The following is a 10591-nucleotide window of genomic DNA, read 5'->3' as shown; positions in this document are numbered from 1 at the left end:
ACTTCCAATGCTTTGATCCTGCATTCTATGGCTGCACAGAGTCCTATGATACATGTCTCATACTCTGCCATATTATTTGTGCAATCAAAATCCAATTTACATGTGAATGGATAATGATCTCCATTTGGGGATACCAAGACTGCCCCGATTCCATTACCCACGGCATTTGAGGCTCCATCAAAGTTCAATTTCCAAGGGTGATCTTTTGTAGAATCCTCTTCAGTAGTTGCCACATACATTAGCTCTTCATTGGGGAAGTCAAAATTCAATGGCTCATAATCTTCAAGAGCTCTGCCAGCTAGAAAATCTGCTATTGCGCTCCCTTTCAAAGCTTTTTGGCTCACATAGACTATGTCAAATTCAGAAAGCAAAATTTGCCACCTAGCCATCCTTTCATTCAAAGCATTTGACTCCATCATATATTTTACAGGGTCCAACTTCGAGATTAGCCAGGTCGTATAGTAGAGCATGTATTGCCTCAACCTCTGAGTTGTCCAAATCAAAGCGCAACACAATTTCTCAATCGACGAATACCTCAATTCGCACTCAGTGAATTTCTTACTAAGGTAATATATCGCCCTTTCTTTTCTTCCTGACTCATCATGTTGACTAAGCACACATCCCATAGAGTTATCAAATACTCCTAAATACAGTATTAACGGCCTATCTGGGATAGCACTGGGGGACTTGACAAGTACTTTTTAACCTTATCAAAAGCCATCTGGCATTCATCATCCCATACACATGGGTTGTGTTTTTTAAGAAGAAGAAATATGGGGTCATATTTTTCCGTTAATTGTGAAATGATCGAGCAATGTAATTTAACCTTCCAAGGAAACCTCGAACTTCTTTTTGAGTATACGGTGGAGGCAATTCTTGTATATCCCAAACTTTGTCTGAGTCAATCTCAATTCCCCTCTTACTGACTACAAAGCCCAACAGCTTTCCCGATCTAGCTCCAAAAGTACATTTTATTGGATTAAGCTTTAGTTGAAATTTTCTCAATCTCAAGAACAACTTCCTCAGAACTTGGATGTGTTCCTCTTCAGTCTAGGATTTGGCAATCATATCGTCAACATAAACTTCGATCTCTTTGTGCATCATATCATGGAACAAGGTCACTATGTCCTTTTGATACGTCGCTCCAGCATTCTACAGCCCAAACGGCATCACCTTATAACAAAAGGTACCCCACAAGGTTATGAAGGTAGTCTTTCCTATATCTTCAGGATGCATCTTTATCTAATTATATCTCAAGAAGCCATCTATAAAGGAGAACAATGAGTAGCTAGCGATATTATCCACTAGAGTATCAATGTGAGGCAAGGGGAAGTTGTCCTTTGGGCTAGTCTTATTTAAGTCTCTATAATCCACACACATTCGTACCTTTCCATCTTTCTTAGGAACAGACACAATGTTGGCTACCCATTCCGAGTATTTGACCACCTACAGGAATTTGGCAACAAATTGCTTCTTAACTTCCTCCTTTATTTTTAGCACAATGTCTGGCCTCATCCTTCGAAGTTTCTTTTATGGGAAGGCGATGTACTACAATATCAAAGCTTAACCTGGGCATATCCTAGTATGACCATGAGAAGACATCCTCAAATTCTTGAAGTAACCCCACAAGGTCTCGCTTTGTTTCTTCAGTTATGCATGTTCTAATTTTTACAACTTTTTCTTCTTCCAAGGACACCATGTCCACTGTCTCCTTATGAGGTAGAATTTGTTTTTCCTCTTGTTTTACTATTCTTAACAAGTTCGGAGATAAGTCACAATCTCTATCATCTACAAAGTCCTAGGATCCCTCTAAACACATGTTTTGCTCAAAAGGCGATTCTGAGTCAGTAACAGCGTCACTCATGACATTGATATCCAAGGACCTATTATAGGTACAAAATATACAAAAAATAAATGAATTTAAGAATTATTATTTTTATGGTATGATTATGAATGAAATGAAAGAATTATTTGGAAGAAAGTCCATAAGGATAGAGATAATTATTCGTACGGAAAGAATAAATAACTACTTGTATGGAAAGAATGAAATAATATTTGCTCAAAATGATAGGAAAAATGTACTTCATTGAAATAATGATGTTTGAACATGAGCCTATTTCACAAAGAAATCCTTATTACCTCTAGGCTTAAAGCAATAGTTGTGTTTTGAACATTACTCTGAGTAAGCTCTAAAAATTACAGGAATTTCTTCTGCAGTCCAGTTGTCTAGAACACTACCAGGTTCATAAGGGCGAATATCTGACAAGGTCCTTCCTTCATCTGTCTCTTCGGATATGGCATTGATATGTATATTCCTCAACATTTCTTCAATATTTTCTTTCCCTGGCGTCCTTCACTAAGCATGAATAATTGGTCCTAATATAAAGGTCTTGGATATGTGAGGAATTATCATAGGATCCCACTTGATTTCTTCACCACTTAAACGTGTCCTTCTTCTTTCCTGCCTTTTTTCCAATTCCCTCCTTCTTTGTCTCGCGTCTGGCTTGAACCCTAAAACAAAGCGGTCATGTTTATCTTTTAGCATTGTAACCTTAACTCTCCCCAAGAGACGTCTCCCAAGTCCCTTTTTCCTGGTAAAGCTCCCTTTCCCTCCATCAACTGTAGACTCATCCTTGTAGTTTTGGATATTTTCAGCACCGAAATCTTGCTCCCTTTAGTGATAAATGTTGCATTTACAAACTCCAAATACCGAAAAGAACATTCGATTGCTTCGTCATTTGTCTCCAAATATGGCGTGTCACTGGTTACAGCTGCAATAATATTGTAACACCCCTTACCCGTTACCGTCGCCGGAACAGGATACAAGGTATTACCAGAACATAACACATACCATTAAACATAACCGAAATATAAATATGTCATCCAATTTGATAGTGCATCGTATAATATATGTCTTGAACAATATTAGCCAACTTTAATGGCCTGTACAAATTAGCTGGTCGAGTACTGTAACTAATATTTTAAACCTAGACAAATATGACACGTAACAAAATAATTAAGCCTACTATACATGCCATAATTCAAAACATTTAGTTCAAATACCCTAAAGTATGATAGTGCGGGTAGATCTTCACGATCCTTAACTCTGAGCAAGCCAAGAACACTATAAGACAAAAGAGAGAAACAAAGTAAGCTTATAGCTTAGTAAGTAAGTATGTAAATACTAATAAAAAAAAATCTAACATGTTTACACAACAATTCAAGTATATCTACTTTAACTTCACTATTCATTCCACTTTGATTAAGCTGTCTCTGCTGCGTCATATTCACTAAATAAATCATAACTCGAGTTACAAAACTCAAAATTCAAATCCGTAAAATTTACCTGAATCTAGACTCATAAAGCTTTTTGCTAATTTTTTTCTATAATTTTTGGTTCAGCCGATTAGTACATTTTATTAGTTAAATTTTCCCCTGTTACACAGCTCGACTGATCTGACCTCTGTTCACTACAAATTGAATTTCTCTCAGTACACAATTCAAACAACCCTGAAGTATGTTTCATTTAAAACTAGTCTCAATAAGGAATTTAGGCATGTAAACTATATTTCTTAATTTGCTTTGTACAATTTTTAATGATTTTTCAAAGTTGGAACAGGGGATCACATATTCATCCTGAGCAAGTCACATACAATTGTAAATATCTCAAAATATATAATTCCTTTGCTTGCTCTGTTTCTTTTATATGAAAGTAGACTCATTAAACTTTAATTTCACATCTCATTCAACCTGTAATTATATTCCTCCTATTTTTGGTGATTTTTCAAAATCACGTCACTGCTACCATCTAAAAACAGTTTTAATGCTAATTTCACTCTTTCACACATTCTTTATGCTAACCTTATTTTATCTTATATATGTATATACCACAAATCATTTTCACCACATTTCATTCACCATAAGTGTAGGTCCAAACCACAATATCACCACAAAACCATCCCGTTGAACAATTCGGATCAATCCTCGATATTTAATGGTTTCAAAGACACACCCCACCATCATACTTCGTTTAGTTCGGCTCTCTTGTACACATGGTGAACACTTAGTACCACTCATGCGACCCAACCGATTTGTCTCGTAGCTCTCTTGTCTACATGGTGTCCTTCACTTGGAATCACGCATGCGATCTAGCTACATTTATCTTTCACGTAGCTCTCTTGTCTACATGGTGTCCTTCACTTGGAATCACGCATGCGACCTAGCTACATTTATCTTTCACGTAGCTCTCTTGTCTACATGGGATACATCTCGTATCGCACATGTGACCTAGCTACTCTGGGTGTCTCGTAGCTTTCTTGTACACATGATGTGCACTCGGCATCATACATGTGACCTAGCTACGCTCCTCTATTTCATTCGATCTCTCAGAATGTTCAACCGGATCTCTCTCTATATTTATTTCCATTCTTCCAATAGTCGATTTATATTTTAACATCAGCTAGTATATTTATATAATAGGCTGAAATATAAGAATGTACATGAAATTATTGTAATATTTACATACAAACTTACCTTGGTGCAAAATGTGGAAATTTTGCAATTTAGTCCAAAACTTTTTCCTTCCCAGTTCGAGATCAATTCCGCGTCTTTCTTGATCTATAATAACACATTTAGCTCATTTAATACTCATACTATTTATTTCAATCCAAAATCACATCATGGAAAAATTACATTTTGCCCCTAACTTTTCAAAATTACAATTTTGCCCCTAGGCTCGGAATTTAATTTCAGCCCTTATTCTTATATTTAATGATATGCTGAACATTTTCTCTTCTACAACAACATCAAATTCTCACTCTATCATATAGTTATGAACAATAGGTATTTTTACCGATTATCTTGCTTTTACTCGTTTTCACTTAAAACCGAGTAGCACAAGTTATTTAACATAATTTAAAACCTCATATTCTATCATAAAACATCAAAATACACAAATTTCACCTATGGGTATTTTTCCAAATGTGAACCCTAGGTTAAATTATTACTAGCATAAGCTTAATCGAGCTTAGGGATTCCAAAACGTAAAGAACATTAAAAGCGGGCTTGGAATCACTTACTATGGAGCTTGAAAATTGAAAAACCCTAGCTATGGAGAGAGGGAGAATTCGGCAGCAACTAAGGAGGATGATGATCAATTTTGTGTTATTTTTCCCATTTTATTTCATTTAATATCCAAATGACCAAAATGCCCTCCTTACTAAACTTTCAAAATTCCTTCCATGTCCTAATTTTGTCCATGAACTTAAAATTGGTCAAATTGCTATTTAAGACCTCCTAATTAATATTCCAAAACAATTTCATACTAAAACTTACGGGATGCAAATTTTGCAACTTATTCGATTTAGTCCCTACTTTCAATTTAAGCACTTTAGGCATAGAATTTCATCACGAAATTTTCACACAATCATGCAATCATATCATAAACCCCAAAATAATTATAAAACAATTATTTCTATCTCGGATTTGTGGTCACGAAACCACTATTCCGATTAGGCCCTAATTCGGGTTGTCACAATTCTCCCCCTTTTGAGATTTTAGTCCCGAAAATCTTACCGGTAAAGAGGTTTGGGTCTTGTTTCCTCATAGCTTCCTCGGGTTCCCACGTAGCCTCTTCTATCCCATGTCGTGCCACAATACTTTCACTAAAGCTATACTTTTATTTCTTAACTGTTTAACCTCTCGAGCCAAAATCTTTATTGGTTTCTCCTCATAGGTCATATCCGATCGAATCTCAATTTACATTGGGAAATCACATGTGAAGGATCGAACGATAACGTCGCAACATTGATACATGAAACACGTTATGAATTCTTTCTAACTCTGCCGGTAAGGCCAACCGATATGCCACTTGGTCCAATTCTCTCGAATCTCGTGCGGCCCAATAAAACGCGGACTCAACTTGCCTTTTCGACTAAATCTCGAATCTTTTCCATGGTAACACCTTCAAGAACACTTTATCACCCACCGAAATTCAATCTCTTTTCTTTTTAAATCGCATATGACTTTTGTCGATCTGAAGCAGCTTTCAAGCAATCCTGAATTACTTTTATTTTCTCTTCGGTTTCTTTAACTAGATCAACTCTATGAATCTGTTTCTCACTAAGCTCGGTCCAATATAAAGGAGTTTGACACTTACGACCATACAAGGCTTCGTACGGTGCCATTTGTATACTTGATTGATAACTGTTATTGTAGGCAAACTCAATCAAAGATAGATATTTCTCCCAACTACCTCTAAATTCTAAAACACAGCATCTAAGCATATCTTCGAGTACCTGGATTACTCTTTCCGTTTGACCATCTATTTGTGGATGAAATGCGGTACTAAAGTTCAATTTTGTACCCAAAGCTTCTTGTAACTTTTTCCAAAATCTCGAGGTAAATCTTGGATCTCTATCGATATTATAGACATAGGTACTCGTGCAACTTCACAATTTCAGCAATATATAATTGGCTAATTTATCAAGTGAGTAATCGATGCGTCTTGGTATAAAGTGGGCTGACTTTGTTAATCTATCAACCACTACCCAAACAGCATCCTTCTTTTTAGGAGTTAAAGGCAAACCGGTTACAAAATCCATGGTAATCTTGTCCCATTTCCACTCAGGCACCATTTGTGACACCCCTAAAGTGACCCCAGTCGGAAAGTGGTTTCGGGACCACAAAACCGAGTCATAAAAATAATTAACCATTATAGTTGATGCTCATTATATGTACATATGCATGTGTGAAAATTACATGTTTGAATTTTGTTAATTGTAAGTGAATTTTATCAAATAGGACTTATGTGAGAAAATTTAGAAATGTGCTAGGCAAATGTAAAGTGGCCTAATAATGCATGTTGTGAAAAAGATGGGTTTGCATGGCAAATTACCCAAAATTAAGCATAGTGGCCGGCCATGCTATGGGTGGAAACATGTTGGAAACATGTTGTGTTAGTGTGTTATGTTAGAAAGAATAAAATAAGAGGTTAGTATTAAAGAAATGAAAAGAGAGGGGTGATGAAAAAAAAAAAAAGTTGTCTCACCTTGCTCCTCCATTGCCGTGACTTGGGGGAGGGAGAAGAAAGTTGGGTTGCTTTAATTTTTAGCTTAGAAGATGGCAAGAAGGAGGAAAAACTATGATTTTAGCTAGTTAGGTAGCTGAAATTTCAAGTAACTCGGTAATCCATCGAAGAAGAAGAAGAGGGCTGCAACAAAAAGAAAAATGGAGACAGCTTGCATGTTGAAGGAAACTAAGGATTTAGCTTGTTTAGGAGTTGTATCCTAAGTTGGTAAGTTTTCCAAGCTCTCTTCTATCTTTAACTTTGTTTTAAAGAAAATGATGATGGATTGTGGTTGGAAGGCATGAATGTGGGTTGTAGAAAAGAAAAGCTCTTAGATTAGTTGTAAAAAATTACTACCGTCCAATTTTGTGCCTTCGTTATGCTGTCCAAAATTTGAACAAATTAATGGTTCTATTTTCATGCCGATTAGGGGTTGATAAATTGAGTTTAATAGCTAAAATATTATGTTAATCTTACTAAGTTTCGATTGTTAGTAGTGACGTAACCATTTGACAATTAAATGCATAAATGATGCTGGAAATTTCAGCTTGAAAACAAATTGTTCCAGCATGTAAATGCTGATTTGAATGTCTTGTAAAATGTGGAGAAATTGGTCTGCTGCATGCTTGAAATAAAAGAAAATAATGCTTGCTGTCAGATTGAAATTTGGCTAGAAGGTTGAACAATTGTTGTTCAAATGAAATTTTGGAGTGTTTAATGGACTCCATGTTGCTAAAATTTACATGAATAGAAATTTCTAAGCTTAAATTGTAAGAAATTGAGTTGTGTGGTTTAAATTGTCAAAGATGCATTTGGCAATTGATTATAATTTGTAAAAGGATGTAAAGTATTGATAGTTCTAAATGGTACATAGTTAAATGAAGATGGAAGCTCGATAAACTTTTATTTAGAATGGAAGTAGGAGAAGTGTGTATTCGGCCATGTTGTGATTGAGTTGAATTTGAATGGTGATTGCCAAATGTGATTGTTAAGTGAATAATATTAGTTAAGTACTTAAGCAATCTATTGTTTTACTTAAGCTTAAGAGCAAAGAGGATCAAAGTCGGATAGGGAAAAGAGAAAGTAAGCGAATAGCCGTGGACATCTAATCGTCGACCACTTCGAGGTAAGTTTTAAGCGATTAATCGTTGAGTAAATTCAATCATAATAGGACATAATGAGTTGATTTGATAAGATATGATGTGGCCATGATATGTCTTAAACTCAAATGGTAAGTTCATAGGTGTTTGGACTTGGAAATTTAAGAGCAAATTGTAATAATTTGCTTTGGACAGCAACAGTAACGTGATTTTAGAAAATCACTATAAATTGTTGGTATGAAATTATAGGCTGAACAAGATATGTAATCGAAGCTTAGTTGGTCTAGTTTCTTATAAAAGAGACCGTGGAAGCAAAGAAATTTCCTATAAAGAGATATTTAAAGTGTATGGGACAGTGTCGGAATGACTCAAATCCCTGTTCTGTTTTGGAAAATCATTATAATTTGTACAAAATGGTTATAAGATAAGATTTATATGCTTAGACTCCTTAATGAGTCTAGTTTCAAATGGAATCAAATAGAACACATTATGAATTCTGTACAATGAAAAATTTGATTCGTAGCGAAGAGTGGTCAGATTAGTCAAACAGTGAAACAGGGGAAGCTTTAAGAAAAATCTGGTATTGATTGGCCAAACCTAAAATTCTGAAAATTTTATGGGTGAAAGATACATGAGTCTACATTCGGGGAAAATTAACGGCAATTGATTTTGAGTTTTGTAGCTCCAGTTATAAACAACTTAGTGACTGTTGGTCAGGAAAACTGCTTGTAGTGAATATGAGATTTTGTTGTAAACTTCGATGAAACTATTTGAGTTGCTTATAAGCTATTGCTGAAATTGATGTACAAGAAAAATATGAAATATGTATGATATACATATATGTGTGATAAGGCCGAATGGCCAATGTGATGAATGTGAAAGTGTATATGTGTGATAAGGCCGAATGGCCAATGTGATGAATGTGAAAGTGCATATGTGTGATAAGGCCGTATGGCCAATGTGATGAATGTGAAAGTGTATATATGTGATAAGGCCTAATGGCCAATGTGGTGAATGTGAAAGTGTATGTATATGTGATAAGGCCTAATGGCCGATGTGGTGAATGTGAAAGTGTATGTATATGTGATAAGGCCTAATGGCTAATGTAAAATATATGTGTGATATGCATATGTGGTAAAGCCGAATGGCTAATGTGAATGTTGTAACATGTGATTAAATGTACATGAAACTTGGAATATGTTCCGGGTGAGACCCGATGACTACGTGTGGAGATTATGACCGGGTAAGACCCGATGACTACGTGTGGAGATTATGTCCGGGTAAGACTTCGTAATAAGAATTGCTTATAAATATACGCAATGCGAAAGGTTAAACAGGTATGTACTCCAAGTTTATATGTGAGCTTGATTTAAACTAAACCATAAGGTAGTTATGTGATGTATATGAGAGCAATCTATGAGACTATTCCTATGATTATGATGAGATGTGCATATTCGGATAAAGGGGTGGTATACCCGAAGGAAGAGTGAAATAAAAATACGAACAACTATGTTATAACTTGATTGTTATCTGTTGACACTGCTTGAAACTTACTAAGCATTGTAATGCTTACTCCGTGTACTTTGTTTCCTCTATTTTATAGATCTCATTTGGAAGCTACAGGCTCGGGGATCGTCAGCAACTAGTCACACTATCACTATCCACTGTTTGGTACTGCTATGTTTTGGAATATCTTATGGCATGTATAGAATAGACTAGTAGTGAGAGGATATCTTGGTTAATGTATAGGACTACCCTTTTGTTGTAGGTCATGTACCCTTCGGTTTTGTGTAAATTTGGATAGCCATGCGAAAATGGCTTAGATATACTTTGATCATAGCTTTATAATCGTTTGTATGTTGTTTGTCAAGAGGTATGGAAATGTTGGTAACGGTTAGCCATGGGAATGGTCATTCATGATCACTTTTGGTATATGTATGACAAACTCTAGTTGATCCATGGAGGATCATGAAATAGGTAAAGTTTACCTTAAAAATAGATGTTGGTAGCAGCAGTGACGTGAATGTGAAAATCACTAAAAATAGTAGAAAGGAATTAAATAGTGAATAAATTATGTAGTCGAACCTTGGTAAATCTATTTTCATAGGAAAGTAACGAAACGATCATATGAATAGTATGTTAAGAGATATTTAAGTTTTCGTGAGACAGGGCCAGAACAGTTTCTGGATTCCCTGTTCCGACTTTGGAAATTCATTGTAAATTAACCAGAGATAATTCGGAGTCATGCCATATATTTATAGATTCCTCTTTGAGTCTAGTTTCTATAGAAACAAACGGCATCAGTATTGAAGCCCTGTACAGGGAGATATCCAGGTCGTAATGTATGAAGGTCAGTGTAGTCGCACCCTGTAACAGGGGAGAATTTAACTAATAAACTGTACTAATTGGCCTGACCAATAATTCT

The 10591-nt window shown here is 35.6% G+C and overlaps 1 long non-coding RNA gene across 1 annotated transcript; it reads left to right on the top strand.

Moving 5' to 3' along the window:
- The first annotated feature begins 7014 nt into the window (after window positions 1–7014).
- Window positions 7015–10067, top strand: LOC128281955 (uncharacterized). The gene is made up of 2 exons (XR_008272258.1): window positions 7015–7294; window positions 9770–10067. It is a non-coding gene; the product is annotated as an uncharacterized LOC128281955 (long non-coding RNA).
- Window positions 10068–10591: the final 524 nt, after the last annotated feature.

The sequence above is a fragment of the Gossypium arboreum genome, chromosome 1, assembly GCF_025698485.1.
Source record: "Gossypium arboreum isolate Shixiya-1 chromosome 1, ASM2569848v2, whole genome shotgun sequence".
NCBI classification, from domain to species: domain Eukaryota; kingdom Viridiplantae; phylum Streptophyta; class Magnoliopsida; order Malvales; family Malvaceae; genus Gossypium; species Gossypium arboreum.
This window is presented reverse-complemented; position numbering and strand designations above follow the sequence as displayed.